The 17,013-nt window shown below is 38.2% G+C and overlaps 1 protein-coding gene across 1 annotated transcript in view; it reads left to right on the top strand.

Annotated features, from left to right (window-relative positions):
* The first annotated feature begins 14,582 nt into the window (after positions 1–14,582).
* Positions 14,583–17,013, top strand: part of SATB2 (SATB homeobox 2) — a 120,395-nt gene continuing 117,964 nt past the window's right edge. The window contains exon 1 of the mRNA XM_009890164.1: positions 14,583–14,619. The gene's annotated coding sequence lies outside the window, so the exon portion shown is untranslated. The remainder of the gene's footprint in view (positions 14,620–17,013) is intronic.

The following is a 17,013-nucleotide window of genomic DNA, read 5'->3' as shown; positions in this document are numbered from 1 at the left end:
AAAAAAGTAGAATTTGCACATTCTTACCTGGTGCATACTGATTTTTCTCTTTACCCAAATTGCTCCTTTTCCTTCCTTCCTTCCTTCCTTCCCTTCTCTTCTTTCCCTTCATTCCCTTCTCTTCTTTTCTTCATTTCCTTCCTGCTTGCTGCTTCGTCTTTCTTTTTCTCTCCTCCCTCCCTTACTCCCTCCTTATTTCCCTCCCTCTCTCCATCTTTCTCTTTCCTTCATACAGACCAGATTTGATCCCCTGAGACTTTAAGGGGTGGGGACTGGTTAATGCCACCTTGCTGCAGTAATATCACTATTTAAGTACAATGAAGAGCTTCACCCTGCAAGGTCCACAGTGCCATAAGACACGATTAACATTAATATGATTAAGGAAGACCTGTGTCTTTCAAGATTGGAATTCATGCCCTTACAACTATAGCCTTAGGATTTTGATAAAAAAATGAAAGACTGAAACTGTAATGACTTACATGAAGGGTCTTTTGTTCAAGTCAGTGACATCTAATAGCCCAAGGAAGAATGAAAACTACATTATAATGAGAAATCATTTATCATAGAAGACAGAGAGAAAGAGGAAAAAAACCCTCTTTAAGTGAAAGAACCATGGAAATAAAAAAAAAAAAAAATTATATGCATGTGATTTCCTGAAAGAAAACCAAACTGTATTTGCTTATTTATTTGCTTGGATGCTATGATTTTTAAAATGAGGGCTAATTGCATCATTTTACATTTTAACATGAATTAGTTGTCCGTGTCTCAAGCAAATAATCGGAATCCTGCACAGTTAATTCCTATAACCTGACTGAAATAAAAGGGTACATTCTTACAGAGACGTAGTTGTATGGGTTTCTTGGGGTTGGTCTTTTTGGCTAAAGGAGTGATAAAAAGTAAACTGAATATGCACAGAATAAATGAAAGTGAAGAAAGGTCTTTTGTTCTTTTGACTAATCTCTACATTAAATCTTTTTTTCCAAGAAGCGGATGTAGCATCAGTTACAGTACTATCTGAATATCCTCACATTTTTGTAGAAGAGCCAAAGAATATACAGTTTATAGAAATCTTGAGAACTGCTTCAGGTGAGATGACAGATACAGAAACAACTTCCTACCCCAAGTTCCCCCTCTGCTTGACAGCCAAACCAAGCAATGCAACACGAGAAACAAAACAAAACAAAGCAACAGATGTATTCACAGCTGCACTTTGTATTCAGGAAGATAGTATGGCAAGAAATACTGGCTAGTCAATGCTAAAACTCCCACTGCATTAAATGGAAACACAACTTCACCCACTACGTCAAGCGTAATCTAAGCTTTCATACTGTAGTAACAAAAATATTTATTATTGGTTCAAAAAAATCTAAGAAACAAGAAATCTTTCTTTAGAAAGAGTAGAGATTTATTCTAAATGCCAAATTTAGAGCCATAATTCTTTCAGACTGCAGTGTAGTTAGGCTCCAGATTTTGGCTTGATCCACTTGAGCTGCCGGCCAGGTGAGCTTCTGCTTTTGCCTTTCTCCTTTTGGGGATATTGCGGTGACTTTCTCTCCTCTATCAAACCAGTCATTTTTTGTGATATATGGAAATTTTCTAGCTTGAAGATTTCTAGTCTCATGTCATGTTTTGTGATGGTAGAGCAATGGTTTGAAAAATTATTGGTTAGATTGATGGATGAAGAGACATACAGGCACGGGACTGGAAAAACATGATTTTTAGGGAGTTGGGTTAGATTTCCTTAAATAAACATTCATCCAGAGACTGGAATCCAAAGCTCCTCTCTCCCTGCTGAGTGGTTCTTTGCCTGTAGCAAATAGGTTTTTTTGCCAGGCATGAATCTGGAATCTACAAACATCACAATTTATGTTGTATTCATGGCAGGGTTTCTCAATTCACAACACCCCAATGCATAAAAAGAAAGACCACCCCCTAATTTTAGTCTCAGCATAAAGTCCGGGTGTAGGTAGCACATTGAATCCCACCTGAAAAGAACCAAGGCTTCTTCCAAGAAGCCAAGACATGGAGTTACGAAACAGCTCTACAATGAACGGTGAATTAGATGAGAACTTTTTAAGATTCTCTCATTTCCATATAAACCTGCTTTTTTTGGCCCAACTGCTGCACGGCAGTTAAAGCGTGTGGTTAAACAAGAGCACATGAGCAACCCAGTTAGGTTGCTTACCTGCCTCCAATGAGGAATGAACTTTAGGAACTGGAACCTTTACATTTAACAATATGAATGTTTTCTTACAAGAAAAACATGACTTTGTGTCTAAATGAAATGATATAAGGAATTGGCAGTACTAATTTGGTTTATAGAAAGAATGGCATTGTAAATAGCCATAAGGAACCTAGAAACCTTGAATTTCAGCTTGTTCCCAGGTTTTCTTTAATGTATCCAGGAGGCATCATTTGTCTTGTTGAGCAGGTAACATTTTTTTCCCCTAGATAACCTTTATTAGGTTATAGTTGGGAGTTAGGCATTGAGCAAGGCTGATTTGTTTACCAGCAAGATATGGAATTTACTTGTTTTCTTGGCAGAACTTCCTCCTACAGGAATGTCAGTCTCACTTAAGTAAACAGCAGATGACACCTTCAGAACATTTCAGGTTTTTCTTTGCTTTCAGATCAGTTCCATGGAAACTGGATAAAAAAGTAGCCAATTGTTTCTGAAAATTTAACTGTTTCATGGAGAGGTGCTGCACAACGTTATCATCACTGACCCCCCTCCCCTCCCCTCGGCATCGCCGGCGGCGGGCCCGGGCAGCGCCGGCAAAGGAGGGCATCGCCTGCAGGTGGGGTAGGGGCAGCCTGGCCGCCCTCGAGGGTGGGGGTGACATGAGGTGGGTGTGCTGCACCCAGCGCCGCAGCTCTGCGAACGGGGGGCTACGGGGTGGGAAAAGATGGCAGCGTTGATGTTTGCATTTAGGGATTTATTTTATTTATTTTTACTTTCTGTAAATAGTACTTTGTAGCAGTTGTTGTAAAAGAGGACAGGGCAAAAAGCGTGCAAGGTTCAGCTCTTTCTACACGATTATCGAGCATTAGTTTTGCAGCATTCCCGCAATTCTCTGGAATACTTTAACTTTTATACTTTCTTTGCTATCTAGTTGCTGGCCAATTTAGTGTTTAGAGCATGTTTAAGTGACACGTGTGGTTGCTTTTTTTTCCCTCTTCCAAGCAGATAAACTTCCCAGTCACTTCTCCTAAATGCCTTCTTTTTTTGTTGTTTTTCATCTTAACTCTGATGTTGTTGCATTTAACACAGTGCAGCCTCGTGTTAGGAAAAATACATTTAAAAGTCTTTGAATTAGCTAGATGTTGTCAGCAAAATAATACAGGACAGGCCGCACGTAGCATTACCTTTTTTAAAAAAAACCCCAAACTCTGTATCTGCGTTTTAAAATGTGCAGCGTGGTAACACACAAATGTAGTTGTTTATACACAAAGAGTTTGTGTAAATGACATTTCAAGAGATACTTTGATACGATTGTCACATGACTCTCTATTATGTGAGGTTTATTTAGCGATTTTACCATTAGATGCTTGTTTTAGACCTCTTTGGCTCAATAAGCTTCCTAATTGCTGAAGTTTGCTAAGGGGCTGCAGATTTTATTTTATTTTAAAAGCGTAGGATTCATTTATATACCTAATGAAGGGTAAGAGATCTCACTAGTTTATTATGTTTCTTGGATGACTATATGTCTGTTTTTTAAACCTCTTCTCCGTGTTTTTCTAGTCTATGGAAAAAGAAGAAACAGCTTTGCAGTGAAAGACTTGTAGTACTATTCCACGTACAAATTAGTGGAGAAAAAAATTGTTGAATAATTTTAAAAATTAACTAGTTGATCATATAAAAAGTAATATATGTAGTTTTGGATGCCTTTCTCGAGACTGAGGCATTATAGCTGCTTTATTTTAAGCAGAATGTTGGAACTGGAGCTAAAATCTTTTTCATTGGGGCATTTATAGAAATATAGTTTAAAGGAATGTTTTTAAATATTTTGGAATATACGTTGCTTTCAAATTGCAGCTGTGTTAGCCAAGAGAAATTCACCGGCTTTTATAGTTATATCGGCAGTTCAGCTTGAATCTGGCCTGTTAAGTTATGGAAGATTTCTTCCACTTAAGACAAGGTCTCTCATTTCTGAAAGCAAACTTTTAAGAGCTTACATTTTCATTCGTTACTCTGCAGCTCGTTTATAAAGTTGGTTTAGACGGGAGTGTTAAAGTGTGGGGGAATAGGAAATGCAGGAGTAAATTTTTTTTTTTTTCCCCTTAGCTGGTGTTCTTTAAACAGTCTCAGTCTCTTTTGGTTTTAGGCTATTCATATTCGAGTTTATTCATTACTCCTTATTGATACTGAAAGCAAGAAGAAAATTATTCTTGTCTGAATACTTACCTAGGTTCTGTAATACTCAATACTAAATTAGTTAAGGCAGATTTTTTTAATAAGATAATGGTGCTGTTTAAAATTGATTTCATTTTTTTTTGTCCTCCTGGAAATGCTCTCAAGATAAATCAACATAGCTAATTTCCAGATATTTTTTCCTCTGCTCTTTTTCAAGTTTGATCTTTAAGAACTTGTGCGACCAAGTGATTTTTTTCTGAATACAGATTGCACCGTTTCGGGTATTTCTGGAAGTCTGCGTCTTTGCAGCGATCGCTGCGGTGTTAGTAATTTTTTCACTTGAGTTGTGAAATGCAGCTGTAGACGTTCGCGGAAAGGCTTACTTTTAGTATACTGGCAAATTAATATAAAACTTCTCTTTAAATAAATATTAATAAAGGGTCTTTTAGTATTGTTCCTAGTGTTTGATAAAAAGGAAACTACTGAAAGTTGTAGTGAAATGACATCTAAGGCTTCGGTTGTCAGTCTTTCGGTTTATTCTTATTTTTCAATCTTTAAAAAGCGCTAATATTTATTGAATGTGAACTTCAGTTGGGAAAAAAATGAAATACTTTACTGGAAGCTAGAGACCATTTTAGTTTTGATTTCATTTTTTTTTATTCTGTAAAGTGTATCTAAAGGTTTTGAAAGCAAAGAAAAATGCTAGCAATTCCTTTTTTCACCTCGTTTTGGGCCTTAGATATGTAAATGCTGAAATTCCTTCCTACTTGTCAAGTGGCTTTTTCGTGTAATAATATCTGTTTCTGAACTTAATCCCCACGAACAGAGCAATAAGCTCTCAACTAACCGGTGTTATGATGAGACCGATGACCTTTGGTAACAAGTTTTATAATCGTAGTGTTGGCTACAATTATTTTTCCACTGACTTCCCTGAGAAATAGAGAAATTACAGTGCTGTAGGTGTTTTTAGCTCTGTCTTTAGATTTATGAGTGAAAAAGTGCTTTAAAATAAGCTTTTGTAGTGCAGACAGAAAATCAATTGTTCTCATGAGAAATTTTGCCTTATGACTCTCCTTTTCTTTATTCCTAACTTGGATGTACTTAATTCAAAGGGCCATTACAGCAGCTGTAATAAACTAGCGAAGGTCACTAAAAAGATAAACGGGATCTTAAAGGTTGCGTTTAATAGGGGATTTAAAAGTTTCTGTGCTGTTTACGATGTTGTTAGCGTCAGTCCAATGTGTTAGGGTTCAATTTTGGTGGACAACCCTGTGCTTTCTAAAATGTTTCAGCAGTTATCTAACCAGTATCTTTGAAAATCTGTACGCGATAAAGCACAAGTGCTCAGATGTTCAGGAGAGGCAGGTTTTATAAAGGTCCCTGAGAAAAAAAAAGGCTAATACCGCTTTAAAAAACATATGAAGCCTGGGAGAGAGTTTAGAGCAAGCAAGAGCACTATGGTGTTGACAGCTTTATATCCCTGTTGGGTAACATTCACTTACTAGAATTGGCGTCTCCTCTCAGTTAGTAATTCACTCCATAAGGATTAAAAAAAAAAGGGGGGGGATGATTAATGGCTACGAAACTTATATTTACAAAATTGTTGATTGCAATTCATGAACCTGTTTGTGTATGAGTGGATGTGCATGTATATATGTATGCGTTGATTTAGAAGAGTGTAGAAAATAAGCATCCAAAGCGTCTGAATGCAGCTGAAAATGCCAGTATGCAGAATGAGATGTTTTGAAGTTTGGTTTTGCTGAAATAGAAATGTACAACCAAAATATAGCCAAGACGCAGGTTCAAATTTGGGGCAGGAAATGATTGCAAAAAATTTGCTGGTTAGATTAGGTTGACGCAGTCTGAGAGTAATATGTTCTTATTCATTTAACTGTTAAAATGTGTGATTTAATTTACAGAATATTAATGGAGGAGAAAACTTTCAGACAATTCAAACTAAATTGTATGATCGGGATGTTAATCAGTAGCTGTGGTTACCGTGCTCTTACAAAGCCAGATGTACCAGAAATGTGGATGCAGTGACTCTTCAGAGCGCCGCTGCTAATTGCTGTAAGCCCCGTAAAGTTCTGATGTATCACAGTCTTACCTGCTTAGGTGTAGTTAGAAATCTGTTTTAATATATCTCTGGGGTGACAGAAATGCTGACCGAGGATGGTTAAAGAGCTGTTTGTCAAAATCCATTCTAAATATTTCTGCAAAACTGTTGTAGAGTTTGTGCTACCTCTTATATCTTTTACAAGGATTTAAAATACTTTACTGGAGAGAAAATCCACTTGTATGCAGACGGAGGAGTACAGCTTGATCAAATTTGCTCCTCTGTTCTAAACGGTTAGTTAACATTAAGCTCTAAATGGCATCCCGAGCGGAGTAGGGAAGCATGTTTCCCTTGTCCTTATGAAATGAGTAAAGTGAAAGGTTAAGTTTTAGATAGTCTTCCTGCCTAATTCACTTTACTCATTTCATAAGGACAAGTTTTAGATAGTCTTCCTGCCTAGATCCTAGATGAAGAATATCTTCCTGCTGCCTGAAAGAAGTATGTAGCTATTCCAAAGAATTAAACGCATCGAGATACAGAAGCATGGAAGCCGCAAATCCTCCTTAGTTCAGGAACCAGCAGTACGTGAATACATATATATATATGTCTTTTCTGTTGCAGAATAGTTGGAAAATGTTGCCTTGTACTTTGATATAATTCAGTAGGGATTATGAGGAAATGTAAATGCTTGGATTTTACGCGTTTCTGACACATAATGAGGAAGAAAACTCTAATTTAATAGGAACGGTAAGAAAAGCAAGATAGTGATTTCTTTTTCATGACCGATGGTTAAAAATGAGTTTCTGGCCTTTTTTGCTGATTTCTACCCCCCCACCCCCCTTTTCCAATCAGATTATGTCATATAAATAGAATAAACAGAGCAGTCACTCCTGGAGGGTCATGTAGTGTATCAGCTGCATTTTTGCTGAGGTAGAAAAATAGTCTTTCTTTATGTGTTTTCACTACTTGGTCTGTTATTAAAATAAAGACACAGTTGGTTAAAATATACGTGCAATTGAACATACACATTAAACAGAATATAGGGTATCCACCCATTCGGTGACCTAGGCATAATTTGATGTTTAGAGTAATTTTGGGACTCTAAGTTGCATCTGCAGAAAGCCACCGGCAATTTTGAATTCAAGATTAAGATTAGCCGTAGTAAGATTTTATTTTTTCCTGCAACAGTTCCTAAGTGTTGCAAGGCATCTCTCCGCTTCCTCCCCACCCCATACCCATGGCCACGTTAGTTAACTGGGTGCTATTATTCTCGTCATGAACCAAAGGAAAGGAACCGGAACCAACATCTTTGAAAAAGTCAGTGTTAATTCCCCCTCCCCTTTATAAATTGGGTCATGCCTTTTTTTGATTTCTCAAAGGTAGAATAGAGTAGATTTACTGTCAATTATTTACAGGGCGATTGTTTGAAAACTCCTGTTAAGGTGATTCTGTCAGTGACTCCCCAGAATTATTTTTATGGCTGAAGAACATGGAAAAACTATGTGAAAAACTATAAAGATGCCGGTGAGGGAGCGTATTTTCAAGAAATTAAATAGCGACATATTTGTCACTCAGAATCTAGATGAAGGATTTGGACATCAAAGGAAGAAAACCAGTATTAAACTTCTATTGTTACAAATAAAGGTGAGGTTTAAAGATTTATTTCCTTTCCTAAATACTTAATTTTTGGGAGTCTTTATATTCTATTTGAATTATTTTACTGTACTGAATATTTTATCTAGATTTAAAAGTAGAAAAAACCTGGCATAATGTAATGGTGATCAAGTCGTCATTTCAGCAGAGAGCTATGTCATATTTTAAAATTCTGGTTTGTAGCACAGACTTTCAGATGGTATCAGTTACTTTAAAATACCTTTAAAAGTATTTGAGTTTAACACTTTGTGGAGATGCTAGTCTGAATATTTATTTTTGCAGTTACTTTCCATTATTGCTGTTTTCCTTAAAGCTGTCTGTGTGGAACGGGGAGGAAAAGGGCCACAATGGTGACTTGTAGCTTAAGTAAAATGCTTGGACCAGTAAGATTTTTGTCACTCGCATTGACACAGAAGACGGTAATACAATATGGCATCTATGATGTTGTAAAATGAAGACAGTTTTACTGCAGCCATGTATTTATATTCACCAAACAGCTGTGTGACCTGTTTAGGAAAATTCATATTTTTGAGATTGAGCAGTCCCCAACCTGCTTTTAAATCTTATTTTTAAACTTTTCAAAATAACTGAAAATCTGTAAAACTTAGGAAGATTTTATTTTGAATCCCAAATTGCAAGGCATAGATAAGTTAGGCCTTTAATTACAATCCCTCATCATAATTTAGTTAAATTACTAACTACTGCTGTGTTTTAGGATTAAAGGCCCAGTTTTTCAAGGTATAAAGTATTACCGAGTCCCTTTGCATTTATACGATGGGGGTTTGTTCAAGATAACCTGTGCCTGATTCAGGCTCTGTAACTACCGAACAAGCGTGCTCTCCTTTTGAAGCTCAAAGTGGTTTTGAAACCAGCCTGGCACGTTGAACGAGGAACCGATGCCCTTTCTAGCTTTGCAAAAATTGTCTTGTGGTAATTGGTTCCTACTGTATGAAACGTCCTGGGTCAGATGCATTGGTCCCCACGATGACATGTGTCACTGATGCAGATGTAAGAAATAGTCACAACAGACAAAAGGTATTTGATGGCTTTTGAGAAATGTTTTTTAGCCTCTAGCCATACTAAAAAACAATTGCCCTCCAACAAGCGTTGTACTTGTTGCAGAATGCTCATCAGCGGCGTCTCTGCTGTGGGGTTACATACAAATGAGCTTACATTGATTAGCGGTACGAAAGACAGAAAATACATTTTGCTGTTTAATTCAAAGGGACTTGTTAGCCCGCCTAAATGAAGTTCTTGTGGCCATTCACAAGTGTTGACTGCTTTAATGTGTGATATATTCTCAGCCAGCAAGTCATGTTGTCTGTATTGTTACAGTTCTATAGTTAGGAATTATTTTTTTTTTCCAGAGTTCCTACACTTTTGTAAAAAGCACATATTGCAGCTGTTGAGTGTACTTTGTCCCCTCTCTTCATTTGCATTGATCCAAGTAGTAATAAGGGAAAATTGTTTCATATTTCCAATTTTATTTCCTTTATTTTAGAGAACTTTGGAAAAAACAAACTGGTATTTTAAGTTGTTTTTTCTTTTTAAATACCTGTACTAGCTCTACTGGTATCCCCTGAAGATTTACAAATATACCAAGATATCGGCATTTGTCTATTAGCAATTTAAGGCTGCTGACATTGTGAAACTCTTACAAACAATGTTTGAAAGGTTATTCTTTTTTTTTTTTTTTTAAGTGGAATTCTTATTCTGATTTTGAAAGATGTGAACGTTGATGTTGCTAATATCTGAGGACTTAAATAAAACCTCTTTCTTGGAGGCTTTTCTACTTGGAATAAGGCTACACAAATAATTTACAGGATTGCTTAAAAGATGGAGTGTGAGCCCTGCATTGCTGTTGTCATAAGCTGGATGTTAGGGCAAAGATCTCATGTCCGAACGCAAGATATATTTAAATTTCCTGGCAAATGCTGAATGATTATTGATGTTACATGCAACAATGTAGGTAAAAGAGAAGATTGTCATTATTTGTAGAAGCTGTATGAAGGGAACAAAAAGAACTTGAAGCAAAGAGACAGGTAGCTCTAGATAAGACTTCAAGCATGTGACTTGTTTTCTAAATAGAGAATTACATGGCTAATAGTAAAAATTGTCAGTCATTTTGCTCTGATGTCCTTGTATCAGACTGACATGCAATATTAAACAGTCTGAGCACAACTGGGCCTTGTTAGTAGCAATGTCAGCAAGGTAAAAAAGCTCAGAAAAAGATTAATAAAAATAACCTGTCAGACTCTATTTTATATGAAGCTGCAGCATCTCTTGAGATAACCATACACCCACTGCATTTTCAGAGTGCAGTAGAGATGTCTCCCACTTAAATACGCTCCCTCCTTATTTGTTCCCCAAAGACACACGCTGAGATGAAAAGACACTCTATTGACAGCAGATCTTTTCAAAAGTGGTAAATTTGGCAAGAAATGTCACAAAGGGAGTTTCTTGTATCAAAAGCCATGATTTGTATTGCTACATACAGCCACAAGGTTACTTTCTCTCTCTTGCTCTCTCTTCCTCAAATGTTCTATTCTATTTGTGAAATGTTGAGAAGTGGCTGGATTAGTCTGTCTTTACTTCTGTATAGCCGACACTTCACTCTCTAGAAGTTGCTGACTTTGTCTGCATTTGGATGGAAACTTCAGATAAGTGAGGAAACTCACATAGAAGTATTTACCATCCTGGTAATCTAAAGTCACAGAGAGTGTTTTGTCATAAATTTAGCTGACAGGCATATATTGGAAATGAAGCATATCATTTTCAAAACTATAACCAGGCTATTTTTCGAGAGTAATATAAATTCATATTTTGAGCATATTTTGGTTTATATGCATTTCCATTATTTATATATTAAAATTAGATGTGCACAATTTCCAACCTTATTATTTTGAATGGTTATTAAGAAATGTAGTTATAAATTATGAGTTACACAATACTTTGGAGTAAAAGGTGATTTTCATAATGTCTTTTCCCAACTTACAAATAACTTTTTTTGCCATAATACAAACATGCTAGCAGAGCAACATGATAGATGTCTCTTTAAGTATCGTAGTAAAAGAAAATGACTTGTATTCTGAGGCTGTGGATAGTTTATGTTGTTTTGGACCCATTTCCCAAGCAGTGATCGAAAACAGATTACAATAACAATTATACAGTCAGAAGATGCAATATCCATTTCTGTTTTAATTGAGTGAAAGAATAATAAAAACATCATTAAGAAAAATGGGGTGGACCTGTCATACACTCTACCAGTTTTTAGACTTAGAGAAAATGCAGAGTAACAGAAGTGTGGGCTTTTTTTTTTTTTTTTCCTCCCCCCTTTTTTTTTTTTCAAGTAGAGTTTGTTGTTTGAGCTAGAAGTCTGCATGGTAGACTTCACATGGGCTCCTATGGGCAAGTATGCACTAAGTAGGCGTACTGCTTGACAGTAAAGCTCAAGTTAGGCATTATCTGAGTGTCTGGGTTTGGCATAACAGTGAATGTAATGTTTCTGTCATTGATTTGAGCCCTCCTGATTATATTAATATGATCATGGTGTCATACTAGCCTGCCAAATAGATGAGCTCAGACGATGCCATGGACAGGTAGAAAGTAGTAAAAAAGACTTGTTTCTCCTTCAAAATAAAAAGCTGTGCTACTTTATGGGTTTTTTTTCCAGTTTTTTTGTCTCTCCAAATCTGTGGACAGATATGCCAATAAGAGTACATGGTCTCTTAAACCATCACTACCTGGGACTGACTATTCTGTGACCCTTTGCCTCTCTCACCATCTCAGTCTTCCGATTAAAACCCTACAGACAGAAAGGCCCTGTGCTGGGCAGCACTGCAGCTGTGTTCCTCTTGAAAAGGGACCTAACTGTAGTTGAAGGCCCGAGGTGGAAGGAACCTGTCTCCCCATTTTCTCTGAAGCTGAGTCCTAGAGCTGTAAGCAGAAGTGTCCTTTTTGCCATACCATACATGGAAAGAGAGATCCTCTCTACGGTAGCCTTGGCTCTGGTTGTGTACCATACAGCTTTATAAATCAACATTTGGAATGGCATCCGGAAGTGAACTGGGAGCCAGTTCAGCCTTTGGAGAGCAGATGTAATCTGCTTTCTTTGGCTAACACCTCTCAGCGAGAACATGCATTTGCACTAGCAGAAGTATCTGATTCTCCAGTGTAGCTGTGTATGTAACGTTGTAGCAGTTCAGCCCCTTGAGCCCCAAAAGCATGGATTGCTGACTCTTAACAAGTGAATCCACACACAGTATGTCAGCCTGTAGGTAGGTCCTTTCCACTTTCTCCCGGATATATCACTAACTGGCTGAAGAAAGTGTACTGGGCATACCTGAGAAAGAGGATGTACCTGTTAACTCTTGTTCCTTGACCTCATTACTTGTTTGATAAAGATGTGGGAGTCATTAAAAACTGTTAGATTAATGTGACCTGCTGGCTGATAAAAGTAAATGTTCCTAAAAGAATAATGTTCAAATGGATAGCTGTCAAATGTGTCTTGTATTTGTGAAAATGTGGAGCGTTGCCCCCACAGCTCTTGATCTTCTGTCCTTGAAAAGGAAGGAGTAGGAGAGAATGCCACTCAGAAGTTGCCCTCTCTCTGCAGGGGCGTGGGGTGTGGAAGATTGGAGTTATAAGTAAAGGCCAAGCCCCAAATACCATTTCCTGACCCATAATGGCCATGGGTGCAGTCTGTCTGAAGACCCTCTGCATATTGACTGGTGGAAAGGGAGACAGGGCGGGAAGTTAAGCTGCTTTCTAGAGGATGGAATGATGGAGCGGCTCCTACTCTTCCTTGGTTGTGGTTCTCACCTCCATTCATTTTCCCGCTGAAGATCTGATGAAGATGTCTGTGGTCTCCTTATACCAGAAAAATACCACCTAGTAATGATGTTGCCATAGCAGTTAGCTGAACACTTGCTGAAAGCGTAGCAGGATGAAGGGCTCCATCAGTAGCCATTGACTTTGATGACATTTATTCTGAGACAGTGTTTAATGTGGCTTGTCCTATTGTATGCATACTTGTAACTTTTGCCCATAACCAGTTCTGCCACATGTGTTGACATTGTCACTTGGAAATGAAGTTTTCTAATGCTGTCAGTATCTAAAAGACATGAGGGAAGGAGACAATGGTTACAGATTCATTCAGCTTCTCTTACAGCTAAGGTCTGCGATTGGGCTTGAAGACAGAGATGTCGGTGCAGTAGTTACATTAGACTTGTCATCAGCTATTTATCTGGTAACATGAAGGAGGGGTGATATGATTTCTTCTTTTTTTTTGCCAGGGGGTGGTTCACAGAGGAATGAACGCAAAGGAGAAAAGAGCTTGCTGTTGGGTCCCAGTGGAGATCCCAAAACAGGCCCAAGTGTGGGCTGCAGCTCTTCTCCAGAAGTAAACCTCAAACCAGCTATGAAAGCTTTTCTGTTACATTCCAGGGGACTTATCCCCGTACCGGGAGACTAGTTAATAGAACCTTCATTAAAATGCTTTTGCTAGAAGATGTTACATAATATGGTGGCATCTGCTAGCACCACCGAAGTTAGGGGCTTATTAGTGGTTCCAGTTTTCAGGGTTTAAAAATGTTGGTCATTAAAACTAATTCTGGGTGGAACTTGGCATAGAGAGTCTTCATCCCTTAGGCGAGTTTTGTTACGTAGCTGAGAAAAAAACAACAGAAAGCAGTCCCCCAAACCAAAAAAACCCTCCCGAACCATAAACTTGTTTTTAAGTTAGAGAAACTAAAACCTAAAACTTATAGGAAATTAATGGCTTAAGATGATTTTTTTAAAAAACGCCAGTTTAATATAAAAATGTTCCTTCACTGGTTTTCAGTGAAATGAGTATATTTTCCATTAGTTCATATTATATAGTACTGCTGTGGGGTATTTTTTCTTCTTTTTTAACTGGGGAACAAGATGAAACAATTGAGCTGCTTTATTTAGGAAAAATGTAGCTATAGTATCTTTACCTTTGCCTTTCGATGTGAACGGTTGGACTTGATGATTGTAAGGGCCTTTTCCAACCTAAATGATTCTATGATTCTCTTCCATGAATTGGAAAGCCAGCATGTGGTTCTGGCTGAATGCACGGCCCTGGTACCACCGCAGGCAGTCCTGCACGTCCCGGGGGGCTGGCTACCAGGGGTTAAAACAACAGGGACATCTGTTTGTGCCGCCTTCTGACTCAGGCTCCCTTAAAACCATATTTTGAGGTCTGGGTTCTCATTGCTCTTGCTTCTCACTCGTTTAGGTGGGGAGCTGGAAGTGCTTTCTTCTCCTGTTTAATTGCTTCTGCCTCCTGGCTGCCCCATGTGCGGCTGTGCCTGGCGTAACCCAGTGGCACAAAGCCCCACTGCCTGCTCCCTTTCTTGCCCAGTGAACCCAACCAGTGTCACGGATTCAAAGTGTGGATTGAGTTAGTGCAACTAGTTTAGAAAATGGGGTTAGCTCCCAGAAGCAGCTGATCCACTTTGACTAACGAAAGGCCTCATCTCCCGTGAGTAACACTTCTGTCCCAGACATGCAGCAGGAGAGGGCTGCGCTAGAGGTAAATACTTCGTATCCCTCTCTATTTCTCATTTGTTGTCCGTCTCAGCACATGCTCTGAATATGGCTTTTCTTTTATACTGTTTTTTGAGAAACTCAAGTATTATCAAATCAAGCTATGAGTTTCATAATATGTTTCTGTGGTGGAATAGTGGCCTGGAATATTTCGTGTTAAACAGTAAAGCTGTTATTTCAGCTATGAGAAGGATTCTTTGGCTAGTTAAGCTGTCAGAAGCAGGGGATGTCTGCAGAGACGTTAGTGACTTCTTTATAAGATTTCCTGAGATCTGGGATAGTTGTGATGGTTGGGAGACTGAAGCCACAGAAAGGACTGGAAGCTGAAGAAGGATGTAAATAATATCTTGTGGTTTGCATTCACCATTGGCTAAAATAGAATATGTAGAAATGCATTTCCTGCCTACAGATTTATTGAGTATGTAAAGCCAGAAAAAATAACAGAGGAGGAGGAGAAAGATATTGTCCTTAGTTTTACTTCCTCTGGCCCTCCTAAGAAGAAAAACTCTACAATGTAATGTTACTTAACATGATTTTGTTGCTTTGGCAAATACTGTATTAAAATCATCTGTGGCCTGAGCTCTTCTTTACCAAATTGCATCCTGGAACAAATTATTTGCAACGGGCTTATAAACCCATGAAGAGTAGGAGTTTAACAGCATTGCATTACTGTTGTACGCAAAATCAGATCTCTCACGTTTTGTCTAGAACACACTGGAGAGCAGAGGATTAGCAGAAAGTAAGGTCCTTGGTTTTAAACAAAGCCTTTTGCCGTAATGAGGTGCTCGACACTATTTTTTTAATTTTTTTTTTTGCATAGGATTGTACAGTTGCAAAGATCCTGATATGGTCTCCTGTATTTGACATAGAGATTTCCCACTGGCCGCCTGTCAGTGTGCACACACAGCTTTCTTCGCATGGTTCCGAGTGGTTAGTGACAAACAACTGCAAAGTCATTCCTCCAGTCCCCATTAAAAAAGATTTACAGTAGAAGAATTCTCAGCCTCATAATAAGACTGTTATGAGCTGGTGCTTGATACATAAAAGGCTGAAACACAGTCCATTTACCCAAACCAAGCATTTATTGTAAATAAGATAAGTGCCAACAGCTTATATTCTGTCTGATTTAATTATATTTATAATTTATGGGGTAGCTTGAAAGTGAGCCTTAATGGACATGACTAACCCTTGCTGAAACGTGTGAGCTCTGTCTCTTCCACCTCATCACTGAATTGTCCAGACATGGGCTGAACCTGGGATCTGCTTCAAGGCTGATCCTTCTTGAGTGTGAATAGTCATGTACGTGTGACACGGTAGAAAGGGTACGGTTGTGCCTGTTCATCCGATCATTGCGTACCCTGTATCTGCACCCTCAACTGGACTCTGCAGGATTTTCTGGGGAAGAGCTCACATCACCACCAGCTACAGTTACACTGTGATTTAAAGAAAAGTGGTGTTGAGATCAGAACAAAAAACTGTTTTTTTTCCAAATACTATTGGGTGTCCTTCCTCTCAGAAAAAAACATTTTGGAATGCAGTTGTTCTTTTCTCATTTTGCAATTATCTTCCGTCAACATATGTGATCTTAAAGGTATTTTTCAACTGAAATGATTCTATGTTCAGCTAGTTGAGTCTTGAATAGAAACCTCCTGATTATTAGCTTACGCAATAGGTTTTCATTTCTGATCACTTCAGGAGTTGCAGTTTACATTGTTTTGAACAAGTGGCACACTGAAGCTTTGAAGCTTCACTTTTTTTTTTTGTTTGTTTGTTTCTTTCCCTTTCTTTCTTCTTGGTGGTGGTATTAAGTTTTTCAGAATAGGAATCATGGATTTATGCTGCGTTAGGGTGTAGGATGGCCATCTTTGGTGCAGCAATTCAGGTATTTCTGAATAACTGGAAGCTGTCAAACGTCATTGGTTTCTGTCTTCTCAGAGCTGCAGGATGTGAGGAGGAGAACTGGCAAACCTCTCCTGTGCCGCATGGATGCTGATTTCTGCCTTTTAAAACAGTTTTCTCAATTTAGGTTAATTTTTCAAATTTGTTTAAAAGACAGGGAAATAGAGTTAAATACCAAATCAGTATACATAAGGTCAGATCTCTTGCAGCGCAAAGAGAAATAAATAAACAGACTGCTTTCCATTCACTGCCTTTGCTGGATAAAGGGCTCTCGCCTAAAGAAAAAACAGAAGCAGATTAGGTTTAGGAAATGTTTGTAGTTTGATTGCTTCCTGTGGTTATTGCCAGTTGTAGAAGCATGCTGTATTGCTAAATATATGGAATCTTTATCTAGATGATTTCCTCAAGATGGCCTGTGCTTTGCTAATTGAGCTTCCTAGTCTCTTGTTGCAGGGTAAGGGTCTCATCTTAGAAGTCCAAC

The sequence above is a fragment of the Charadrius vociferus genome, unplaced genomic scaffold, assembly GCF_000708025.1.
Source record: "Charadrius vociferus isolate BGI_N301 unplaced genomic scaffold, ASM70802v2 scaffold147, whole genome shotgun sequence".
Classification (NCBI taxonomy): Eukaryota; Metazoa; Chordata; class Aves; order Charadriiformes; family Charadriidae; genus Charadrius; species Charadrius vociferus.
This window is presented reverse-complemented; position numbering and strand designations above follow the sequence as displayed.